Source organism: Lissotriton helveticus, chromosome 5_1, assembly GCF_964261635.1.
Source record: "Lissotriton helveticus chromosome 5_1, aLisHel1.1, whole genome shotgun sequence".
Classification (NCBI taxonomy): domain Eukaryota; kingdom Metazoa; phylum Chordata; class Amphibia; order Caudata; family Salamandridae; genus Lissotriton; species Lissotriton helveticus.
In genome coordinates this window covers 1,988,734,528-1,988,760,825 of record NC_136065.1, presented here as the reverse complement: position 1 = coordinate 1,988,760,825, position 26,298 = coordinate 1,988,734,528, and positions in this window count along the sequence as shown.

The following is a 26,298-nucleotide window of genomic DNA, read 5'->3' as shown; positions in this document are numbered from 1 at the left end:
CAAAACATAGATGCCAACTCCAAAAGTCAGTCCAAAAGCTGAAGACCCCAGCACCAGTGAGGTACTGATCTGTATATGTGCTTAATTAAACAATCATCCCAGAAATTTGACAGCAACTGAACCCACTGTCTTATAAATAAACTCCAAACAAATATGCACAACTTTTACACATCCGAACACCGATTCAATCATCATAAATACTCTGCAACTTAGAGAAGGGTATAACAATAAAGTCCCCACCCAACAATGCACATCAAATGTATGCAAAACCACATCTTAACCGCAGTTAAAGATATATTTATATTATATCTTCATATTAGAGGTGGGCGAGCTAACAAATTAACAGGGACATCTGAGCCATGGGTCTGGCTCAGATCTTAGAGCCGTGCTTGAGCCGAGCCCTGAAAATGTGTTATGTAAATCATACAACATACCACGTAAAATATGATAGTCTCATCAAAGTTCAAAAAAGTGTATTTCTTTAACATGTGGAAGATTTACGATAACAGGGCACATTATAGCACTCTAAATACCAAATTGTACACCTATGGTCTCTGACATGTGTGTATGAGCAAATAAGTAGTGTCTCTCTCAAACATAATACTACAAGTGAAAAATAGCTGGGGAAGACATCCCTTAAGGATAAGAACCCTCACTCACCCGAAGGTGACATGCTTCATCATATGGGTCCTCCTTACCAGTGTAGAAAACCTAGTCACCACTGGGAGCTACTACTTTGGTGTTTAAAGAAGGAGCTCAGAGATGTTTTTAGTAAGGGACAGGATGGTAATCCCATATGTGAGATGATGGATGTAGTGAGGTATGCAGCGCTGTGTTAAGGAGTGGATGGGTGACATTAAAACTGTCTAGGTAGAATCACTACATAACTTTATTAATGTGTTCTACTTTACAGGGTTAAAATGAAACAGCACAGTGGTATGGATATAAAACCACTGTCACTTAATGGTCGACATGTTTCAGCCTGTTGATCTATTCCAAAGTATCAGCGGCTTTCTTCAGGACCAGATTTACTATGTGCTAATGCTGCTGCAATCGAGTGAAATTTTTTTTACGATATTAGAAAGAAATAAAGTATTATACAACACCGGTATTCCTGCGTTTCGACATGTCGACCATTAAGTGACAATGGTTTTATATCCATATCACTGTGCTGTTTCATTTTAACCCTGTCAAGTAGAACACATTAATAAAGTTATGTAGTGATTCTACCTAGACAGTTTTAATGTCACCCATCCACTCCTTAACACAGCGCTGCATACCTCACTACATCCATCATCTCACATATGGGATTACCATCCTGTCCCTTACTTAAAACATCTCTGAGCTCCTTCTTTAAACACCGAAGTAGTAGCTCCCAGTGGTGACTAGGTTTTCTACACTGGTAAGGAGGACCCATATGATGAAGCATGTCACCTTCAGGTGAGTGAGGGTTCTTATCCTTAAGGGATGTCTTCCCCAGCTATTTTTCACTTGTAGTATTATGTTTGTGAGAGACACTACTTATTTGCTCATACACACATGTCAGAGACCATAGGTGTACAATTTGGTATTGAGACTGTAAGTGGGAACTTACACCTAGAGGTCTATAATCTATCCCTTCAGACCCCCAATCTACGGTAGTTTCACCCCACATTATAGCACTCCCCCGAGGAATAATTATTATAATTGATAATTTTGTACAACTGGTAGTCTGACTGCACATATACGAAAGTGCTTTCACATGCTATAAGGACTAAAAAAAGAGTTTTGGTGAAATAAAATATTTGCCTAAGATCACACAATTTAAGCAGAGAAGCTGCATTTTATTCAGGTTTTCTGGTTTCACTCTGAACAAATCAACCAGTAAATGGGTATCTATTTGGCTTTCCTTATATTAAGGCTTTGTTTTTACCTCTTAGTGCATTGGACTACAGTTTTTAAAATGTAGCGTGGACTCAACCAGAAGGTATTGGAGAGCTTTATATGAGCATCAGTCACATTACACAAGGTCACATGTATTGTTTATAGACAAAGGGAGATAAAGTGATTTGCCCAGAATCATATGATGTCGAGCCAAGACCAATACTCTGGTTCCTGAGTTCCATAGTCAGCAGCTCTGGCCGTAACACCACTTCCTGAGTAGAGGGATGGAAGGAGGCAGAAGCCACGTAAAAGCTTGGCCTTTTATGGGCTCGAGTATCCAACAGGACCTTGAGCTTAGCCAGAGCCAGGCTTCAGGCTTGGGCCTGGCTTGAACTTTCAGTGGCTCACCCACCTCTAGTTCATATATGCATTTCCCAAGTAGAAACCTTCATACATATTCATTATCAGAGTGCTCTGGGATAACCTGGTTTCTCTCATACTAAAATTTGTGCATGATCACCAATGCACTAAAACTTACTCTCACGTATAGTCATTTATATACTCCAACACTCACATATACTGCCTTAAAACATAGGAAGATACTCACAAATATACCAATGAGACATTCATTCACTTTGCCCTTCTCAATATTGTTCAAATTCCTTCCTTTGTGTAAACAACACCACTGTCTCTGTGACTACTACTAAGTGTACCATTTGAATGTTTCTACACATCTTCTATGGTGTAAACAACCATAATCCTATCTCGGGCAACTCACAGTCATTCTTCTCTCCTCACTGAGTAGAAGGTACATGGACATGCTCACCGGAGTTCTTTTTGTACTAACAGTTACTGGCCTATTTCAATTCTACCTCAGGGTAGGCATCTGTTCCCTCTTTCAGGACAGAAGGAATCTCGAATTATTATATCTTGTGTGCTTTGGAAGTGACAGTAGCCTAAGATACTTCCCTGTCAGCACTGCCAGTGGTCAGTACATTACTGTGAGCTTATGATGATACTACCTGTGCAGACTCTGTCGGTGATGAGGCACATCACGTACTCTGATAGTGACCACTCCTGTTCTCCCGCACAAGGCCAGGTGTGCTGCCTTGGAGCAGGGTCAAGGTTGATTTGTATATGGCTGCGTCCAAACTGAGGTGATATGTTGGGCGAAAAACGATTGAATGGGATGCGGCCCGAGCTATTGCCAGTGGCTGAGTTAATTCAAGCATTCCATCCATCAGCTTGTAGTTGTAGGTGCTGAGCATTTGTTGGGCATAAGGGTGCCATGTTCTGATCACAGTGCACAGTAGGCCATTGAAAAATAGCCAAAGACAAGCAGCTACTGCTTGGTCAAACTAAAAAAATTATGCCTAAAAACTGTAAGCAAAACACAGTCACTATTGCTAAGAACTGACACTCAAAGGGAGAGCCCACAAAAAAACAAATATTTCTCCAAGCGACTCCAGTACCATACATTCTTGATAGCCAGGTCAGGCTCAACTGAAATGCACCTAAGCAAATCTCCTCAGGACTGTGATATGCTTGATTCTTCCTTCAGGGACTGCTAACCTCATACACTACTTTGTTTTCAACCTCCTCTTGCTGATTCTCTATCCTCTGTACTAGTGATGCCCACGTCTACCCTTGCCCAATCAGCCCTTGCTGGGTCTGGTGGCTTAGTGGACTAATGTGTCCACTGCAGGGGCCTCTGTTTGACCTCATAGTCACAGGTTTAAATCCTGGTGGTTCCACTCGGCATTTCATCCTTCTGAGGTCAATAAAATGAGTACCAATGAGTTGGCTAACTAAACATCTGTTATTCAGTGCCAAGAGGCCCTTCTGGGTGAACATGTGGTTTACAAATACACGTTATGTTATCCTGCCCACTAGGCCCTCCTCATACAGTAACAACTTCCTTCACAATCTTATGCCTTAAGCTCCCTGCCCTGTACCCAAAGCACAATATTGTGTGTATAGCTAACAGGGCAGGCTTCAGCGTTGGAAGTGTTTGGTGCGATAATCTTCGTTGGTGCTCCACTAACAAACTTTTTTGTGTTGATTGCATGTCTGTGCATTGTGTGAGGATATATGTGCATGCACTGATGTGATGTATTTGTGTGTATTTGAGAGAGAGAGAGAGAGAGAGAGAGAGCGTGCATGTGTGTGTTATGTGATGTGATGTAATGTGATGTGTTTGGTGTAATAATACTGAGGCACTATTAGAGAGAGAGACATCCTGTGGTCTCAGGGCACTGTGTGTGTGTAATCTGGATCACGAGATGAGAGGTACTCTGTCCTTCCTTCGAGGAGGGCACAGTAAACCCTGCAATGCATTGTAAGGATAACTGTGAAATAAAGCACCATCACAAGGTTGGATGTGGTCTGGTGTCATAGAATCAAGTCTACTTTCATTTAACATGCAGTCTAACTTAAAGTAAGGGAAGGGTGGCTTCTAAAGCAGAATTTTGTCCTTCTATACAGTAGGATCTGGGTACTGACTCACAGGACTAGGGGTTTAGATTGCAGGGGCACTCAGTAGTTGAAAGAGTGCTTCACCCAGCAGTGGAAGGTATTTCAGTGGCAATGGCAAACAGAAAAAATCAAAGGCAAACAGAAAAAATCACCCTGACAAACTTGATAGATGATGGTCCCATATGGGATCCAGTTCACATAGAGGGGAAACAATATCCAATGAATGTCCGAGACCAGGGGGGTAAACAGACCACAATCAAATCATTATATTTGATGTTTTATTCTTATCAAATTATTTTATTTGGTTTAGTGCATATAGTCATCTTATTAAGATAGTCAAAAGGAGTTAGATACAAAGATACATAAAATCAATAGAACAGTTCATCATTTCATAGGAAAAGGTAAATTCAGGGAAATAATACGTGAAAAAATATAAATACAGTGTTCCACTCACTCCACAGGGTAAAGGCAAGGGGCTCAACAAGCACTCACATCTAACAAAGATCATTCATACTCAGACATATCGCTTCATACATGTAATTTACAAAGGCCTGCAACAGAGAGAGGGTGGAATAGTGGTTGCATGGATGCGGGTGCAGCTAGGGGGAGGCAAAAAGTTGGAAAGTTGTTGCCGTTCCTGGTGGTAACGCCGTAATAACGCCAACGCGCGTTTCGGTGTGGAGCACCTTCGTCAGGGCTGGCAAAGATGGGGGGGGAAGGGGAACACACAGGCTGCGATAAAATGGGGTCGTGGGTTTGGGTGGGGTGATCCTTTCAGGGGGATCGGGAAGAGAGAAGGCGAAAATTCCGGGTAAGAAAGCACCACACTAATAGAATGATCAGTGATAGATTGCCAGCGAGATTTTAAATGGGTAGGTCCAGGCTACGTTTTCGGTATCGATGTTCCCAATGGTGTGGGGACCCTGAGTGTGCTCGCGTGCGCGCCGCCACGTCTAAGTCTTAGGTGGAGTTGGGAATCCAAATATGCGCCGTTTCGAACAGTGGAAAGGGTCGGGAGAGTCGGCGCTTATAAACAATGAAGTTCAAGCTGCTGGAGGAAATCAGAGGGCAGCGTGATACTAGTCCCAGAGCGCATGTGAAGGGCTTTAAAGTCGATTCTCAGTCAATATTGGAGCGCTTTGAATCCACGACGCGGGGCGCTACGGTCCGGGAGGGGCTCCCAGAGACCGGAATACCCTCTTTCAGTGGCAATGCCCTCTTCTTTCTGGGCCTGCTCAGAGGACAGGATCCCCTGCAGACCTAGAGACCAGTGCTTGAGGTGCAGAGGTGCCCTGATCACAGGGGAGTGTCAGTGGGAAGGGATAGGTGCCACAAATGTAGGGGGCACTATGAGTGCATCGGGGTGTAAGTTCAGCAGTGTGGGAGTGTGTGGATCCTGTAAGTGAGAAGTGTTGTGCATACAAACGTGCAGTGAGTGCTTCAAATGCAGGGTTGCCTTAAGTGCAGTCTTATCAGTGGGGACAGGGGGTGAAGTGAGTTAAAAACTGATGTCCTTTCAAGGGTGCTGTGAATGCAGGGAAATGGTAAGTGTCGGGTTTGTGTGAATTCGGGGTGTGTTTTGCAGAGTGTTCTGAGGACGCAAGTCTGCTGCTGCTGTTGAAGTTGTGCATTGCTGCCCTCTGTGTCCTCACCTGAAAATGTCCTATTTTCAGATGATGCCCGGGTTAAGCAACAGTGTCCATGGTAGAAGCTGCCCAGGATCTGCAGCAGACAGCACCTTCACCAGCATGGCACACTGTGCAAACACTGCCTTCTGTGTAGAGTGTTCAGAACTTGGTGTCATGGGGCTTGGAGTGAGAAGGGCTCGGGCCAGGGCCTCCTGTCACACATTAAAGACTGAGTGAAGAGAGCAAATAATCCCCTAACTACGCGGAGAGACTGGAGTTGCCCAACCAATCTCACCGCCCAATCATTTACTTCCACAACAACGGATGTCATGGAAATAAAAGGTAGTCAACTGCTCTCATTTTGGTCAGAGCGCAAATAACGCCCCCTGCGCTTGGCACCCGCTGCAGCAGCACTGGTCGCTCCACCCTAAAGCCAGCCCTGGCAGACAATATCAACAGCCAAATATCCAACAGATGATGCACAGATTACTCAACTCTGTCTAAAAGTGGACTGCAGGACCAAGCTTCTTGTCATAGCTTCCTGAGCACAGCCTCACCTTCAGGTCAAGGTCCTCAGCTTGGCAGTCCTGCCAATGCCCAGAGGCACATCTTTCCTCTTGCTACTCTCTTCACTGGGTCCCTCCTGCCCAGAAGCAAGCGCTGACCCCAACTTGCCTGTGGATTTGATGGTGGGAGGCCCCAAACTACTTCTTTTGGATATATGGATGCCGTTTCTTTGACTTTAGCAATTGTCTCTCCCTCATAGCCTCCCCCATCGTGCATCCAGAGTGCTTATTCGCCTTCACTTAGGTCCTTTCAAAATCTTGTTGCCGGTTTGTTAAGTCATGAGGAAGATTCTTCAAAGATGAGTGAGGAGCCAGTCAGGTTGCGGAGGATATCTTATTTATTTACATATTAGCCCCTTAAGTAGATTGTCATAGATAGCTCTAGTCAGGCCTTTATCTTCCCACTTAATCAATCAACCTGAATTTGTACAGCGTGGTTAAGCACCTGGAAGGGTATCCAGGCACTAGAATATTGCTGGGATCAGTCGAAAAGCCAAGTCTTGAATTCCTTTCTGAATTTCAGAAGAGAGGATAGGGTTAGGAGGTTATACGGAAGGTCCTTCCAGTACTTGGCTGTGAGGTAGGAGAAGAATCATCCTCTACTGTAGCTTTAGTGGATACGGGGAGTGTGTGTGAGGGAGATAGAGCGCAGGTGTCAGGTGGGTTGGTGGAAGTTCAGGTGATGGTTGGTGTATGCTGGTCTTCGGTCGAGAGGAGCCTTGTAGGCACGTCAGCATCTTGAATTGACACCTTTTCTGGATTGAGAACCAGTGGAGGTTCCTGAGGTGGAGGAGTGATGTTAGTGCATTTGGGGAGGTGGAGGATGAGTCTGGCAGCTGCTTTCTGGATCGTCTGGAGTCTCTTCAGGAGTTGGGTGGTGATTTCTGCGTAGATCATGTTGCTGTAGTCTAGCCAGCTGGTGACTAGGGCTTGAGTGTTTGTTTTCCTGCTGTTTACGGGTAGCTATCTGAAGATCTTTCAGAGCAGGCAGAGGATACTGCATTGATCTGGCATTTAATGGTGAGTTTGCTGTCCAGGACGATGCTGAGGTTGCGGGCGTGGTCTGTCGGTGTGGGTCTGAGTTCGGAAGGCCACCAGGTGTTGTTTCACGGAGAGGTGTTGTTCCCAAAAATCAGCACTTGTCATCTGCTTAGAATAGGATGTTGAGGCCATGGGTTCTGGCACTTTTGGCCAGGAGTGTCCTGTAGGCGTAAACAGGGTGGCGCACAGGGGTGAACCTTGAGGGACGCCGCAGATGGTGCTCTTGGGTTCCGAAGTGAAGGGTGGTAGGCGTATTCGATGGGTTCGTCCTGTAAGGAAGGATGCGATCCATTTTTCAGGCGTCTCCATGGATCCCGATGTGCTGGAGTCTCTTGATGAGTGTGTGGTGGGATACAATGTCGAACGCTGCTGTGAGGAGGATCAGGGCTGTTGTTTACCTCTGGTCAGGGAGGGTTCTGATGTCACTGGTGGCAGCGATCAGGGCAGTCTCGGTCCTGTGGTTGGCGTGGAAACCGCATTCGGAGAAGTCCAGCAGGCTGCTTCTCTCCAGGTGTTTGGTGAGATGGCGGGTGATGGCTTTCTTGAGGACTTTGGCTGGGAAGGGGAGCATAGGGATGGGGCGCTGTTTCTTGAGTTCACTAGGTTCGGCAGAGGGTTTCTTGAGAGGTCTGACCTGTGTGTACTTCCATCTTTCGGGGAAGGTGGCCGTGGTGATGAATGCGCAGAGAATGGAGGTGAGTTTGCTGCTGATTTCCTTGCTCCTGAGGTTGAAAATGCGGTGGTGGCCGGGATCTGTGGGTGCTCCAGAGTTGATGGAGTTGATGGTGGCTATGGTGATCAGAGTGGTGAGCTGTTCCCATGCGATGAGAGGGTGGCTGTAGGTGTCATTATTCGGTGTGAGGAGGTTGTAGAGGACAGAGGGCTGGGATTCGAAGTTACTGTAGGGGGTGGATATCTTGCTGTGGAAGTATTCAGCCAGGGTGTTGCACAGTTCCTGGGAAGGGTATATTGTGTTCTCAGTGGCTGATGGGCCTGAGAATTCTCTGACGATGCTGAAGAGTTTCTTGCTCTGGTCGAAGCTTGCTTCAATGCGGTCAGTCAGGGTGTTTCTTTTTGTGTCTTTTAGGCTTTGGTGGTATTTGTTAAGGGCTGACTCGAAGGTGGCTTGAGCTGTGGGATCTGTGCTGGTGCACACTAAATTTAATTACAGACCTTCACTCTAACCCCTTCCCCTGACATTCTATTACATCATCACTCACTCTCAGCATCCAGACAACAGCTCAGACATAAAGAGAATAGGTATGCTACAGAGGTGCAGAGCTTTCCCATGAGAAAAAAGGACCTTGAAAAATATACAGGAAGTTTAAACTACTAGACGCTGAGCTAGTCATTTATGAGTCCTGGCCTTATGGTGGTACACATGAAAGCGAGGCTAAATATATTAGGAGTGAGAAATCTGAACACCGCTGTATATAACACAGGCACAGTACCAAAACTAGATGGGAGCATAATAATTATTCGACATGGCATTAACTATTGTGGTGGTTTTAAAGCAAAGTTTTTGTTCAGTTTCACCTGCCATTGGTTGCAGCTTTTCCAAGCATTAACAAACCATTTTAAATTAAGTGCAGAACATTTGTGTGCGCACTTGTTTAAAAACATTTTGTTAATTTACCAGTCATGCTTAATTCCCAGTTGTAATCAATACTGAGTTATTTACAAGTTCTACGACCCCCTTAGTATGTAGAAATTTGGAAGCGATTTACATATAACGGCCAGAGCAGGGGCGTAACACAACGCCCCGCAGCCCCCGCGTTGCGGGGGGGCCACGCGCTCCGGGGGGCCCCGGCCGGGCCCCTCACGTAATACATGATGATCTGCCGCACACAGCAGGCTGTGACAAAATGGTGCACAGTGGCGGGCCCCGGCCGGGGCCCCTGCGAGTTTGAAATGGTGGCGGGGGCCCCGGCCGGGGCCCCTGTGAGAAATGGTGCGGGCGGGGGCCCCGCCCTGCCTGCGAGTCAGTAGTGAGTGTGTGTGAGGCTGTGAGCAGTTCTTGTGCGTGGGCGGGCCGAGTCTTCGAAATGGTGCGGGGCGGGGGCCCCAGGCCGGGGCCCGCCCCGAGAGTCAAGTCCGAAATGGTGGTGGGGGGGCGGCCCCGGCCCGGCAGGGGCCCGTCACCCAACCCGTGTGAGTGAGGGCGAGAGGCACGAGTCTGTCTGGCCAGGCAGGGAGGGGCACCCCGGGCACTCTGATGCAATTATTGTAAATGGTGGCGGTGCCGGGGACGCCCTCTGACTTTTACTTTCAATTCCGCCGCGTATGCGCGTGGGGTGCAGGGGCAGGGCTGGCTGGTGAGTGACCAATGCCCTCACAGCAGCACAAGCGCAACCAATCGCCGGCGGCGCAAACACGCAAAATGCAAGGTGTGTGTGGCGGGCGCGCATAGCATGATAGCCCAAGCCATAGTCAAGAGTAGACAAGAAGAGAAGACAAAGCCAGGCCCGCCGCCCACGCTCAGACAGACTGTCCGAAGTAAGTCCGTCCGGCAGTGGCGTAACGAAACTTGAGGGGGCCCCCCTGCAAAGCACATGGAGGGCCCCCCCCCGCGGCCAAAAATGCCTCCCCCGGCGGCGCGGCCCACCTTGTACCACTTTGCCCTACCAGGCAGAAATCTAGCATATTTTGCTTTGGAACCTCTAACATTTAAATGAAATGCCTCTATATTGTCTTTCTGTAAGTTCTAGTGAGAAAGTGGGAAACACTCTCAACATACACGCTATTCCAGTGTGTGAAAAGCCTGCCCAGCTGAATACACTGAATCCGCCAGTAATAGGAAGCCTGTGTTCTACCTAATCCTCGCAGATAAGATGTTCCTTCCAGAATTATCGGCCAGCAATCTTCAAGGTATCAGTCTGAAAATGAAGTTTCAGACGGGTTTGATTCTCTATCCATAAACGAGGAAATATCTGAAGAATCTTTACTCATTCCCACTCCCTTCCGAGCATGCTTCGGAAACTGACAATATTCTCCCCAGCCTATTACCAACCCTGTCTGGTCCTTTGACCTTTGGAATGATGATACCTTCCAGTTCACACACCCACCCCCTGCCTTCCAACTGCTCCCCTCCACAATTTACCTCACGAACAAACGTTCTGAGTTCTCCTCTTATGGCCTGCTAGAGCTCTTTAGGTTTAAGTCCCAAGGTGCGCTTTTACAATATTTTTTAATTAAAAAAAACATGATATCCTTCCCAAAACATAGCAGCTGTTTTCGTCCAAGTATATGTGGAAGCGAAGGATGCTGGTTTGTGTGGCATACATGTGTAGGTGCTGCTGGTGCAGTTTGGGTGATCACCGGGTGGTGTGCCAGTTGTGTTGTGCCTTGTAGAGGGTTCGTAGCAGCAAGGCACGGCAGAAAGAAAATGCGGAAATGACGTAGAATAGGATGGCGGTTGAAATAGTGCTGCTCTTAAATTAAAAGCTCAAGTTAATCCCCAGTCCGAAATGTGGATCTCGAAGTACCACGTCGAAACCCAAACCCCACAGCGTCGATGGTTTACCACAGGAGTTAGGAAGAATTCTGCACTTTAAAGTCGGAGTGGGCGGGTCCTGTTTACTTCAGTCTCTGCTGACCTTCGTCGTTATCAAATCAGCCTTTGACACTGTCAATCACAACACCCTCCTCAACATTCTTAAACAGAGAATGGGCATGGAGGGCACTGTACTTAAATGGTTTGCCTCCTTCCTCTCTCATAGATCACAAATGATCAAAATAGCGAACAGTCTTTCATCCCCTGTGGCGGTAGGTCAAGGTGTTCCTCAAGGCTCTATACTTGCACCCACATTGTTCAACCTCTATTTAGAACCACTAGGAAATCTCCTAAGTAAATCCGGGATCCACTATCATCTCTATGCTGACGATACTCAAATCTACCTCAAGGTTGCCTCTACTCACGGTCTCTCGATCCTAAAGCTCTACTCTTGACTCCATTCATAACTGGATGTTTACTCATCAACTGATTCTGAACCCCTCCAAAACTGAATTCCTCCTCTTCTCCTCTTCAATCTCTCCTCCCCCGGTGCAATCTTGGATGGATCAGCTGAATCTACTGAACACTAAACCCATCATTGCCGACAGCGCAAAATCCCTGGGTGTCATCCTCGACAAAAAACTCAATCTAACCCCCCCACATCAATTCCATTGCAAAGTCTGCTCGTTATCATCTGCGCCTTCTTTGGGGAATCCGTCGCTTCTTCCCGGAGCAGGACCTTATAACCCTGGTGCAATCGCTTGTCCTCTCCAGACTTGATTACTGCAATTCTCTTCTTACTGGCCTCCCCAAATCCCACCTGTCCCCCCTTAAATCTGTTCTCCATTCAGCAGCTCGTTTCATTTATGGGGCCAAAAGAAGCGACCACATCACACCAATGTTATCCACCCTCCGCTGGCTTCCAATCGAGGCCAGAGCCATCTACAAGACTGCTTGTATCACCCACAAAGCCTTGCACTCCTCCTCTCCTCGCTACCTGGTGAATAAACTGAAACTCTCTGGAGGCTCTAGACCATCACGTAATGCGGAAAATCTTCTGCTTGAACCTCCCACTTTCAAGAAGGAAAGAACGATGGCACAATCCTTTTCGGGCAATGCGGTGAGAATTTGGAACTCCCTTCCACCGCAGCTCCGGACCACCACCTCCTCCCAGGCCTTCAAAACTGACCTCAAAGCTCTCCTCCTTCAAAGACACCTCCAAATGTAACTCATGCCCTCTCTATTATCCGAAGGAAGCCCTTCCATTATAGAAAAATCTACTTTACATGACTATGGAAGTGTCTTCCCAGTGTGTTCTTGTGGTCTGAGAGTCTGCCATTTTGTGCAGTATTATCTTTCTACCTGTGTTTGGTACACATGTGTAACTTGCACCCGTCACTTTCTCTTGTAACACACTGTTTTCTACCTCCTACATTTGTTTATTTTCGATACCTGCACAAGTACCACCATTCCCTACGTAACATTTGTTCTTGTGCTTGAGTGCCCTCCATATATTGCAGTATTATACCTTTATGATTACCTTGTATGCTTTTGTAACTTGCCCACGTCACTTTTTCCTCCTGTAATGCACCGTTTGCTACCTCTTTTATTTTGTTGGTTCACGATTGTCACTTTTGTAATGCACCCTTTGCTACCTCTTGTATTTTGCTGGCTCACGATTGTCATTTTTGCTTCATTTAATGTAACGTTTGCCTTTTTATTTGGTTCACTTGTAATGTTCTCATGTAGCAGTTCTGTTCCTATTGTGAAGCGCTCTGACACCTTCGGGTAAAGTCCGCGCTATATAAAAATGCACAAATAAATAAATAAAAATAAATAAAATTGTCTTTCGCCATGGAATTATTTTAACTCCCCCCCCCCACCTCCCACCACCACCAACTCCCAGTCCCACCGCATACATTATGCAGCCTCTTCAGTGTGTAAACATTGTCACGTTTTTGACATATCGAATCGATAAGCGACAATGTATTGTAATGGCCTTTTTAATGGCACAACATTATAGAGCACAGGGAGTATTTCTGGAGGCCTCTGTGCGGGGGGAGGGTGGGCGGCAGGATGCTATATTGCTACTACCCCTACCACCTCACAGACGCCCATAATATACCCCACTTGCGCTCCGAGGACTCGGACTCCACAGCGCCTGCAACGTTGCAGCTTCAACGCGCGCGTTCCATTGGACTGGATGAATTAATACAGTGAGGGACGCCGCTGTATCATTCACTTGAAGGCTACTTTACCGCTGTGGCTGTGCACAGGGATGGGAGGCATGCAGGGCTGCAGGAGTTGGTGGTCCGAGTTTGGGAGTGTGCTGGGCAGACCATAGGAATGCAGGGTAGTGGGAAGGTGGGCATGTTTAATAGGCATTTCGGACTTGGCTGGCGGTAGGCAGGATTAGAGAGGGACATGACAAATGATGCACGGGACGGTGATGCACAGATGCAGAACACCCGAGTCTGTGCTGAGGGTGGGAACAATGATCATAGGCGGAGAGCATTCAGGGCCGGGAGTCGGAACTTAGCCAGGGAATGCCAGAGGCACACTAGGTGGCATACTGGGTGGTGGATGCTTGCGCTGATGTACTTTAGAGAGAGTGATTACTCACCACGTTCTCCTCTTATTATGGGCCGCCCGCTACCACACCTCATATACCCGGGTCGGATACCCCACTTGTGCTCCCACATTCCCCCCTGCCCCGTTCGCCCTATGCCATTGCCCATTTCAAAGCTCTACCAGTCCTGAGCTCTACTACCATCAGGATGTGATGTGATGCGCCACACAGCCCCAGGGCACACCCAGAGCGCAAAGCTAGCCAGGGGACAGACAGGGGCTGGGTAATTTAAATTGGGCCCGACGGTGACGGGACCCGGACGGACTTACTTTGCAAAAGTACGCAATTGGATGCATCAACCCAGATTCATTGTCACGCTGAGAAAACACGCCCCCAACGGCTAGCTGGGACGCATCCGCCTCTACATAAAATGGAAGAGCAGGATCAGGATGCATCAACACAGGAGCAGATGTAAAAAGCCCAATCAATCTTTCCAAAGCCAACTGTGCCGCAGGCGTCCACTCAAACACCACTCTCTTCTTCAGCAATGAAGTCATAGGCGAAACAATGTCAGAGAAATGACTGATAAAACGCCTGTAGAAGTTGGCGAAACCAAGTAGCACCTGTATATCCTTAACACATGCGGGTATGGGCCAGTTAACTATAGCTTCGATCTTCCGGGGATCCATCTTTATACCATCCGCAGATATCAGGAATCCCAAAAACTCAACATGTGTCGCACCGAAAGTGCATTTATCCAGCTTGACAAATAAACGGTGTTCCAACAACTTAGACAGAACCTGCGAAACATGAGCATCTTGTTTTTCAAAGGACGGGGAAAAAACCATAATATCATCTATGTAAACAATCGCACTGTCATCGAAAAACTCACGCAAAACCTCGTTTATAAAAAACTGAAAAGCGGCAGGGGCGTTACACAAACTAAAAGGCATAACACAATATTCAAACAAACCAAACTTAGTACGGAACGCCGTTTTCCATTCGTCGCCCTCGCGGACGCGAACGAGATGGTAAGCGCCTCTTAAATCAAGCTTTGTGAACACCTTGGCATGTCGCAGCTGGTCTAACAACACCGGTATAAGAGGTAATGGGTACTTGTTCTTTATTGTGACCTTATTTAACGCTCTGTAGTCCACGCAAGCGCGAAGATCACCCTCCTTCTTCGGTATAAAAAATATGGAGGAAGACACAGGCGAAGAAGAAGGCCGAATAAACCCATTCTTTAACATCTCATCCAAATACTGCCGTAGATGTTTCTCCTCCGGCTCCGACAACGCATAAACCCTACTACAGGGCAATATGGCCCCCGGAACCAAATCAATACGGCAATCAAAAGCCCTGTGTGGTGGCAATACACACGCCTGATCCTTATCAAACACCTCCTTATATGCCACAAACGAAGGAGGCAAACCGTTCTGATCGCAACCACTCGCTGCACAAGACAACGGAGACACCCTATCAGTCGCCTCACAATAACAGTGAAGAAGACAAAACTCCGAATCAAGCGTAACCAGCCTCCGCGCCCAATCGATTCTGGGATTATGGGCCTGTAATCAGGGTACCCCGAGTACCACCCCAAATGCTGGTGCGGCAATCAGATCGAAACAGACCGTCTCAGAATGCCCATTATCAAATGTCATCAACAAAGGTTCGGATTGTCGTACAATCGACCCAGAGGTTAACTCCGTGCCGTCAATAGCCCTCACGGGTTCAGGTTGTTTCTTCATCACACAGGGAACCATCAATGACTCGGCCAACCCAATGTCCATAAAGTTCCCTGTGGCCCCACAATCCAATAATACAGACAAGGAAGCTCTACCATAAGATGAGTAAGCGAAGCAAGCCGATACCGTGAAATGATGCGGGACTCTTTAAACCGCCCCTTGTACGTCATATGGGTTACAACAACCTCTTTCATGGACTAAAGGACTCTCGCTATCTCTACCCACGAAAGCCACAGCCTTATTCTTCAGGATCCGGGACGGTTTCACTGGACACTCTCGAGCAAAGTGTCCACCCCTTCCACAATACAAACACAACTGCAACAAGCGCCTTCGCTCCTTTTCCTCCTTGGATAAGGGACCCCGCACCCCACCCAAAGGCATAGGTTCAGGATCTGTTTTCACGCCCCCATTCTCAGATGTTTCTCTCTTGGTTACAGTGGTCCTTGGGGGTTGAAACCTGATCTTTTCCCCTTTTCTTTCACTCATACGATGGTTGAGTTTGACAACCAAATCTATGAACTCAACACAATCTTCAGGGGGGTCTACAACCTGAGAGACTATATCTTTTAAGTCCTCGCACAAGCCCTGATAAAACAAAGAGGTTCTTTTTGCCATGGGCCATTGTGTCTCTGCTACTAGGCGATTGAAAGTAGCCACATAACCCAAAAGATCCTGCTTACCCTGCCGTAGCTTTAACAATTCAACATCACTTGCCTGCATAAAAGCATGCTTAGCAAACAGACTATGCATCTGGTTCTTAAAGGCCGGCAAACTATTCAACACAGCGTCATTGTTTTCCACTAAGGGGACCGCCCAACTAGCTGCAGTACCCGAAAGATATGAGATCACAAACGCTACTTTAGTAGTGTCGTCAGGAAAAGCGGTTGGTCGACACATGAAGTGCAAATGGCACTGGTTCATAAATATAGCATATCTGCTACTATCCCTGGAAAACCTCTCTGGAGCTGCTGGAGGCACCGGCACGGGAGTGTTCACTGTAACGGACAAAGGAGAAGGAGACCCACTCTGCCCCCCACTCCTCTCATATTTAAATGTGGCTGGTTGAATCAATGGGGGCTTCGCCTTAACTGAGGGATCCCTCCCTCTTCTTTTAGTGCTTTCCTTCACCTCACTCAGTGTCCCCCGTAACTCCTGATTCTCCTGACGCAGGGATTGGACTTCACCCTGTATGTGCGCTAAAGCCTGCATGATTTCCTGCATCGAAGAAGCCCCCCCTGCTGCCTCCTCAACCATTCTTCACTCGGGCGGTGTGTTAATTTGTGGGCTTGATTTTCTGTTCCGTTGCCGACCGGCCCAACACCGCAGGAGTGAAGAACGTCCCAATCCTCTACCCTCACCGTGACCCCCAACACCCGCAATCAAAACGGATGGTGGAGAACACGACACCGGGAGAAGGTGGGTAACAAAACAAGGGAACCCAAGGTCTTGGGGAACACAACTCGTCTCCTCTGGCTTCTTGGCAACTGACAGCTTGACACAGACGAGACCGCCCAGATAACAAACGGGAGTGGCTTGATACGAAACAGGAATTCTTCCACTGCAATCGTATTGGTTGTTTCTTGCGTAACCCCAGACCAACCACGCCCCCTCGGGAAACACCGAGAATGACAAAGGGGGTGGAATTCACAATTCTTAGGACAAAAAAGGACAAGGGAAAAAATGGTATCAAAGGGAATACGAAAGACACCCAAAAATCCCCTGGAATCTAAAAAAGAACACGAAGGTAGCACAAAAACGGCCGTTATTCAGCTCCTTCGTGAAACCACCCAAACACAGCTTATAACAAGATGGTTTGGATACAAAAAGGGATAATAACGGGACGTTAAAACACAAAGGAAATGCAGCCGCGAATCCCAGAACGTCACCGAAGATCAAAAACAGGCCTCCCCCAGATCAAGCAAGAAAGGGTCCATTCCCCCTTTGGACAGGTGTATCCCATCTGGATCTAAACACCCTGTGGACTAGGCGTGCAGTATCCCATACTGGCTAAAACCAAACCCCTATTCTCTGTGACTATACGCATGGTGCTGTTCACCCTCCTGCGTGAGGTCCCCATGGCTGTGTTTAGCGCTCGTTGGAGGAACGTAGCACACTTGTTGGATGACAACTTCCACCCTGCATGGCTGTCAGCTAAAGCTATAGGGCAGGGGAATTCACATATGTTTAGTGATACTCAACTCCATGGTACTTGATTTATTGACCTCAGGCGAATTACATTTTTAGTGGACCTACCAGGATCTGAACCTGTGGCCAGGAGGTCGAACACAAGCCCTAACAGTTCTGCCGCTCAACAGGCCTGTGAACTTGAAACCCAGGGCCGCCTTCTGGCCTCTAACCCTTACTTGGACATACCTGACATCGCTTTATTAAGTTCCGTGGCTAACCTAGTCACAGATGGTAAAATGAGGGGCTGAAAATTAAAAGACAACTGAGATAATCGTTAGCTAGACCCAATACGGAGTGATCGTATGAAATGAGGTCGGGACCACCCCACCCCACATGTGATACAGCCCAGGTTTACTTTGCCATGCCCCCTCCCAAGACCTTGATATCACCATAAACCCCTGCAGTGGCCAGGCGGCAGGCACCCAGCGGTACCTGTCAGTCCTATTTTACAGCAACTCCTTCCCGCCTTGCGGCACTCCCTGCTGCAGGAGTCTAGTTGCGACCCCTACTCGCTCCTCTTGACCCGAATGATTGCACCGCTGAAGATGTGTGGTAACCTCTCATCGGGGTCGGTGGAACATATAACATGTGCCTTGAATGTACAAAATATGTGGTGTTGTGCCGGAGTAGGGGAATCATAAGCTAATAGTGACTGTGCATAGGGCATGTGTTAATATCCAAAACTGTGAATTTTGATAAAGCACGGCCTGTGTTAGAATTCAACTGTGACAACTGGCTTACGCATAAAGTGGCATTGATCATCAAATATGTATCTCCTTCAGCCCCGATACAACAGGTATGGGGCGTGCCGCCCAAGGTGGTCCCGTAAGTAGATGATGTGAAATAAAAACAATGGACTTATAATACTATATTCAAAACATCTTAACAAGCGTGTCAAGCGGAAGAATCATCGTGACACTAAAACTTGACCAACAGGGGAGAGGGGAAAAAGACTGAAGAAAAGAAAAGAAGGACTATAAAACTGAGAAGGAAAAGAAGAAGCAAAGAAATAAGGAAGCAAGAAGTGCATCCGTGTGGATCCATGGATATGTGTCTTCGGTACCAGGGAAAGGCCAGTGTAGGGATCTGGGAGGCAGGAGTCCGACGTGATATAGGTCTCTCAATAGGAGGGGGGAGTCAACCCGTCATGGGCAATAGGCATCAGGCCCTCTGTGCTGAGGGGGGGTAGGGTCACTGTCGTGCGGGACAGGAGCAGCATCACGCGGTACAGTCACGGTACGTCACAGGCAGGTACCAGGCATGAAGTAAACGCGGGGGTGCGCAGCTCTCCATCCCACCCGCTGCCTAGACTGGGTCCGGAGGGGAAAGTGTCTAAACAACCCCCTGATCAAGACACGCCTGACGGAAAGTCCTCAGGGTGTCATCCCAAAGCTGCGCTATGGGGAACTTTCTCAGCCCCGCCGTCTCCACCATGTGAAGGGTAGTGCTTTCCGCTCTTGCCCAATTATCAAAAGAGGCACGCCAGTGTCTAGCATGTGGGGGTTCGCTACACTTCCAGCGCTTAGTGAGGAGTCTCTTGGCTGTGATAAGCCCAAGATCCCAGAATCTAGAAGGGACCTTGTTATGTTTCGTTCTTTCGTATAGGCCTAGTAAACACGCCTCCCACATGTGCTGCAGGTCTTTGCCCACACCCCTCGCTAACAGAGACATCACTGTGTGCCAGTATGTTTGTATGTGGGGACAGGTCCAGAGCATGTGGAGGAGATCTGCACCAAGCAGTAAGCATCTCGGACGCGCGGAAGTGTTGACTGCAAAGTACTGATTAATTTTATCTGGTGACAAATACGCACGATGTAAGATATAAAACTGAATTAGTTTGAAGCGGGAGTTGCGCGGAATGTTAATGGGACCAGCTAGTACTGCTGTCCATTCCTTATCTGTCCACTCCTTTCCCCTGTCTGCTGCCCACTTATCTCGCAGCGGTTGGGAGGTACACTGCGTGTGTGTCAATAGAGCTTGTGCCAGCCAATGGACCACATGGGAACCATTACCCATGACATATAAGTACTGCACCAAAAGATGTGTCTGCAGCTCCTCGGAGATGTCGCCCCAAGCCCGCACGAATGTGCGTATGAGAGACGCATGCAAGAGAAACTGCCCAGCTTGAAGGCCCGTGTCCGTTGCTAGTGTCTCAAAGGGAACCAGAGCACCGTCTACATACAAATCTCCCATCGTGTCCACCCCAGCCTGTATCCACCGCTCCAGCGTGGCCTCCACTACCACCCCGCCGTCCCTGGGCGTTCCCAACAGCGGGAGTACCGGGGCATAGGGCTTCACAGCGCGGGTGAGTTTCAAACTTCGTACTTAGCATTTGCGGGCCACTGCCAGGTGTAGCTGTGTCGGGTAGGGGGTTTTGTTCAAGGGGTGGAACAAGGTATGGACCTGCGTGTGGGTCAAGATAGTAACGTCCGTGGCAGTATCGCACAGGTTCTTCCCACTCAGCCATCCGGTTACCATTGCAGCTGCACCGCTAGATAATAAAGCTCCTGATTGGGAACTGCAAGGCCCCCAGCGTCTGTAGGTGCATAGAGTTTCGTTAGAGCTACACAAGGTCTCCCAGCATTCCATATAAGGTTCCTAATCAAAGTTTCCAGCTCCCGAAAGATCCAAGCGGGGACATACACTGGGATGTTAGAATAATAATACAGCAGCCTCGGTAAGACTATCATTTTTGTCAGTGTAACACGGCTAGGTACATTGAGGGGAATGTGGAAAAGTAAATTTTGCCATGTTCTGTGTCCCTACGTGTTCCCCATCCTATGTTATGTGTGTATGATTAATATGCATATGTATCCCCCATGTTCGATTAAAGACGCAATTACAGTTGTGTCCATCCCTAGTATGCCAGTTTCCAGTTCTCGTGAATACTACGAATATCAGGCCTATGTAAAGTTACGTTGCCACGTTTCTCAGTGTGCACGTTATTTCATTGAAAAGTCCCCGTTTCTAGGCCTCAAAAGGGCCCGGACACCAGATTCAGCTCCTGTCTCCTGAGCCCTCGCTGAGGAGCGATACAGCCCCACCTGTATCCCTGACCCTTCACTTACTTCCTGCCTCACAGTGCCCGGCTCGGCCTGGCTCTGCCTGCTAGTCTGCCAAGAGTATGTTATGTTTCTAGTTATCAGTCCAGCCCTCCTTCTCTGCATTCCTAAGCTACTGAATCGCATCAATAGTTTCCGTCACAGTCTAGTCTTTACGTCTCCATGTAAGAGAAAATACTGTATTAATGGTCATTTCATATTCTTCATCACGCACTACATGTAGAATAATGCACGCACCAGTCTTAGAGTCTGTTAGCCTTTACCCCGATACCTTTTAGTTTATTTCAACATGTTCTCTAAACATCAGATACTAGATATTGTTTAGGTACATGTCGCCCTGACTCTCCAGACTTCAGTCTCTGCTCCTAGCGCAGAAGTCATAGCCCCCAGCTTCTCCTAGTAACACGTCATTGTCAGTTTGTGCGCACCATTAGGTTAAAGGTCCCGGCTCCTTAGGTAGCCCCCTCCATGTTTCCGCCCCCTTTATGACATATTCTGTTACGTTTACATCACATGTCTATGTATACGCCTCTTGTTACACCTACTTTCACCCTTATCTTTCGCGACTGCTATTGACCACACCCACTGCTCCGCCTATTGTATGTATTGCAATGCAACAGTTTTAGTATATATGCTTGTGTACTGTTAATAAATGTTACGCCAGTCCAATCCTGTCCCAGGCAGCGCTGCCATCCTATTCCTGTGCAGGTTGTCCTGTTCCTGTCCTTTATGCTGTATTAAACCTGCAAACTCCTACTACCTCGAATTTTGACTCTTATTTATTGAGCTATCTGTTATTGCTATGTCCAGTCAAACCTAGATCCGGTATTATTTATTTATATACCACATAATGGCGCCCAAACAGGGATTTGCCCTTTCCCCACGCGCCGGTGAAGCCACGTATGCCCCCTGACCCTCTGCAGCCGTGACGGAACCATACCGTGCACGTGCAGATATTTCTGCTTCAAGTATCCCTCAGGCCTACGGAGGAGACGGAGGTTGCGGTCCAGCATCCAGACGAGGCGGTGGAGGAACGCGGCGAGTCCCGACCAGAGCCCAAGCCGAGAGTCCAAGGTCCGAGGTATCCGGAGGCCCACCCGTAACAGAAGTCCGAAGTGTGTCCGTCCGGCGTCGAAGCAGTCCAGTCCAGTCCGAGGCCTTCCGTTCTTGCTGCCCGGTGAGTACCGTTGCTGGGGTAGTATCTAGACAGGGTCAATCTAATTGTCTCTGGTCCGTGGGGTTTGGTGGTACACAGATCCCAAAACGAAGTGTCCACTCCGGTGGATGCGGGTCCTGACGTGTCTCTTTATGAGACCGGTAAGTTTCGTACTGTTTTAGCAGTGCATCTAGTTTCTGTTCTAGTCAGTTCTGTTCTCGAGAAGATTCATGTATTCTGTTTTCAGTATTCCAGGTAGTATTCTGTTCGAACTGTTATTTTAAATGTTCTTCATGTATTTTAATGTCGTGGTATGAAAGTGGTGTAATTATCGTGTTCATTGTGTATTGTATTGTGTCTAGATTACAGTCCAGCCATGCCGTGGTTTTCCAGACTACGTCAGTTAAGAACTAGAAAAGGTCTGTTAGAAGAAGCAGTTCCTGTCCCGCCTAGGGACAGTCCAGGTCATTTTATGTATCAGAAGCATGGCATAAGTGCCATATTGTATCTAGATTTATGGGTAGAGTACACCAAAGATTTAGAAGAAAAGTATAGATGGCCCGTATCGGGTACATGGGATGCCGAGTGCATCATGCAAGTAGAAGAAGCATTATGGAAAAAGAAAGCCAGACAGTCACAGAAAGATGCCATCGAGTTATGGCGCAAAGAATCTCATAAGAGAACCGAAAAAGAAATCAGAAAGTCAGAATTAAGTAGAGAATCCTTAGAACGAGCCCACGAAAGGGAATTAATCGAGATAGGTGAACGAGTTAAAACCGAACAGTTAGACAGACAGAGGAATGCCCTCATAAAGGGTATGTATCCTCTTCTTGCCGAGGGCTTGTCAAAAGCGACCCCGGAGGCATCCAGTAATTTTCCGCCACCATTAGTTCCGACCAAGCTACGTCACAAACCGACCGCAGCTGATATTTTCATCTCGTCCTACTTGGACGACACTGTCCCAGAATATGCAAATCCTGTTCCGCCAGTCCCTGTAAATCATGCCATTCCTGCTCCTCCAGACACCGGAGTACCTGCCACGGTACCCCCGGTCCAGCCTACATTACAAATTCCCACTCTGCCAGCACGAAGAGTATCAGTCGACGATTCCAGTATAGGGGCCGCAGGAGGAGGTCCTCCTGGTACCCCGCCACCACACCAACGTTTAACGTTAGTCGAGTTACATGAATGTGCGTTACAGCGTACGCCCAAATATAAGTCCGTTGCAGAAATCCGACGAGCTCTCACTGAATGCCGCTATGATCCAGTCGCAGGTGATGATAGTACAGTTATATATTCCATCCGTGTAAGACGGGTGACCGGGTATTTGGATACCCTACCGAATATGAAAGAAGATCTAGACAGAATATATCGTTTCATCCGTACAGGGGATGATCCAGAAAGTATTGGCGAAGCCATGTCTCAAAGGAAAGCTGAGATCCAGCTCATGTTATTAAAGTTTCTGATTAATTGTTTAATAAGAGAACAAGATTACCCGTCCAAAGATCCGAGTGAAATGAGAATCCTGACAAGGTGGAGTGATAATATAGCCGAGGGTAAGCACAGAACTATCAGTAGTATAGAGAGTATGTACAAGAGAATCCGTAAGGAAATAATAAAGTTACACGAACAACGTAAAGCAGCACAAGTAAGCGAGAAAGAAAATGACTCTTCTACGGAAGAGGTAGAGGACGAGAATCCCGCCAGAATAGCGTATGTAGGAAAATCTAGATTTCCAGACCGCCATTTACGCCTAGAACACAAGTCAGTTTTTCATCTTCCAGCACCAGAACAAGGTTCTCTAGAACAAGTATTTCAAGCTACCGATCACATTCTGAAATCACGAATCGGTTATAGTGAGTTAAGTACTATGCATGAACAAGAACTAGTCCGATCAGCAGTCCGATGGATTACTGATTCTACCACTTTTCCAGACGAAATAGTGGCACAAATGTTTCTGAAACTGCCCCCAGCCGAGCAGCGACTGGTGGGTATGTATATGATCCAGCACCTCATTACATTGTATGAAGGTCAACATTCTGATCCAGGTCCGTTACACGATGTCCTGAACGAGTTACTCCAGTATAGATGGAAAGGTCTAGGTACCGATTTAATTAGTGTCATTTTAGAACAGCGTCACAAATATAGAACGTTTCTGAACCCGCATTTTGTTCATGTTTCACCTCCAGAAAGTAAACCGTTTTACATAGATAGACAGAACCCGCTACGAGAAGTACACCCAGTCAGGACAGCAGGTGGTGAAATGCAAAGAGTATTTGTTTACACCCCGATTACAAAGATGGAACTCTTAGAAATGAAGAAATTAATTCCCTGCCATGACAAAGATCCAGCAGGGTTCCACCGAGAATTAAAAGACATGCTCCGTATGGGAGAATACACTTATCCAGATATTATTAAAATGCTAAAGGTCCTGTTGCCCGCAGGGGTATACGAGAAACTCAAGGAAAAAGAATGGGAGGTGGGAGAGAAAAAGATCGATTGGGCAGTTCTAGAAGCTGAAGATAAGATACGAGTACCAGGTACCGGTCTTGGAGAGAAATGTAAAGAATTACCTGAATTGTTAATACAAGTTTTGCCCAGATTGTTAGCAACTAAAAAGGAAGACTGGGATGCAATCTCAGCCTGTAAACAGAAACAAGACGAAGACACTAGTGATTTTTATTCTAGATTCGAGAAATGCTTTATTATAAACAGTGGCTTGAAGACGAGTAGTGAGTCGTACCCTCATCTTTTTGTTACTAAATTAGTCGAGAATTCAAGTCCACAAGTTAAGAATCGAGTTTTGAAAGTCGAAAGTACATGGCAAGCTAGTACCCCGTCCCAGATGTTACAGATGCTCCAGTATCACCAGAATAGAATCAGAGAAGAGCAAGAACACGAGAGAAAACGTATGAAAGACACGAAAATGAAAGTACTAGTTGCACAATCTGTTCCTCAAGACAGTCAGAAGAGGGGTACGAATCAAGCCAGTCATCCTGCAGCTCCCGTTAAAGGGACATGCAATTATTGTAAACAGCCAGGTCATTTCATAAACGAGTGTGCAGTTCTGAAACACAATATAGCTACTGGTAAAACTAAAGAAAGACCACGTCCGCCTAGACAAGAACAAGTTTCACAGACTTCTCAGCCACAGAATGCACAACAGACAGTTCCAGCACCGCAGCCTATTGCTGCAACACAGCATGTTACACAGCAGATGTACCAGTATGCACAGTCCGAGTATCCAGAGTATCAACAGTATTCATGAAACAGCCTAGAGAGGGAGGTAGGCTTGCCTCTCATCGAGATTCCTGTAGATCAAGAAGGTCCCTATGTTCATAGTCAAGTACTAGGGAAAGACAGAAAGTTTCTGATTGATACAGGGGCAAGTAGGACCACCATTAGTCACGCCGAAGTTCCAGGGGCTCCGCTCTCAGGCTCTAGAAATGTTTCCCTTGGATTTTCAGGAAAGCCTATTGTAAACGAGATATCTAAGCCAGTTACTCTAGAAGTAGGTCCATTGTCCCGCACTACTGATCTGTTACTTACGAAGTCATGTCCAGAAAATTTGTTAGGCATTAAGACACTGAAAGAATTAGGTGCAGTTATTTGCTGCTCCCCAGAGGGAATACGATTGTTTCTACGTGACTTCAAGGGTCACTATGTATTACGAGATTTTGATCCGAGATTGTCTAATGTTCCGCAGCATCTATGGGCGCAAGGTCCAACTGATGTAGGTTATATGCAAATCACACCCCATCGTGTGACTCTCAAGCCAGGTGTAGTGTTACCACGAATCAGACAGTACAGATTGCCACCTGAGGCTGTAACAGCCTTATCCAAAATTATTGACGAGCTCAGCGCTCAAGGAGTAGTTGTAGAAACTGACTCCAATGTATGTAATTCTCCGATCATTCCAGTCATGAAACGTACTGATCCAAATGCACCCCCAGTATATCGATTAGTGATTGACCTTCGAGAAATCAATAAATGTATTATTCCCCAGTATCCAGTTGTTCCAGATATTTCTTCCCTATTGACAGCCATTGATTCCGAAGCTTCATTTTTCACAGTCATAGACCTCAAGAACGCGTTTTTCAGTGTCCCCATTCATCCAGACAGCCAGTTTCTTTTCGGATTTTGTTTAAATGGAAGGAGCTATATGTTCACACGAGCTCCTCAAGGTTTCACAGAAAGTCCTAGTATTTACAGTCAAGCACTTAAGAGACAACTAGACAATATTCACATGCCAACTGACACTGCCCTGCTCCAGTATGTCGATGATCTACTGATCACAGCCCGTTCTGAACGTGCTTGCGAGCGAGCATCCCTTACAGTCTTGTATTTCCTTGCCGAGATGGGGCACAAGGTGTCCCCTTCAAAGCTTCAATTCTGTGTCCAGCAAGTGATCTATTTAGGCCACTTACTGTCCAAGTGGGGTAGGCAGTTGACACCAGACCGTATCCAGTTAATAGCAAGTCTTCCTCAGCCCAAGACCCAGAAGGAGGTACGT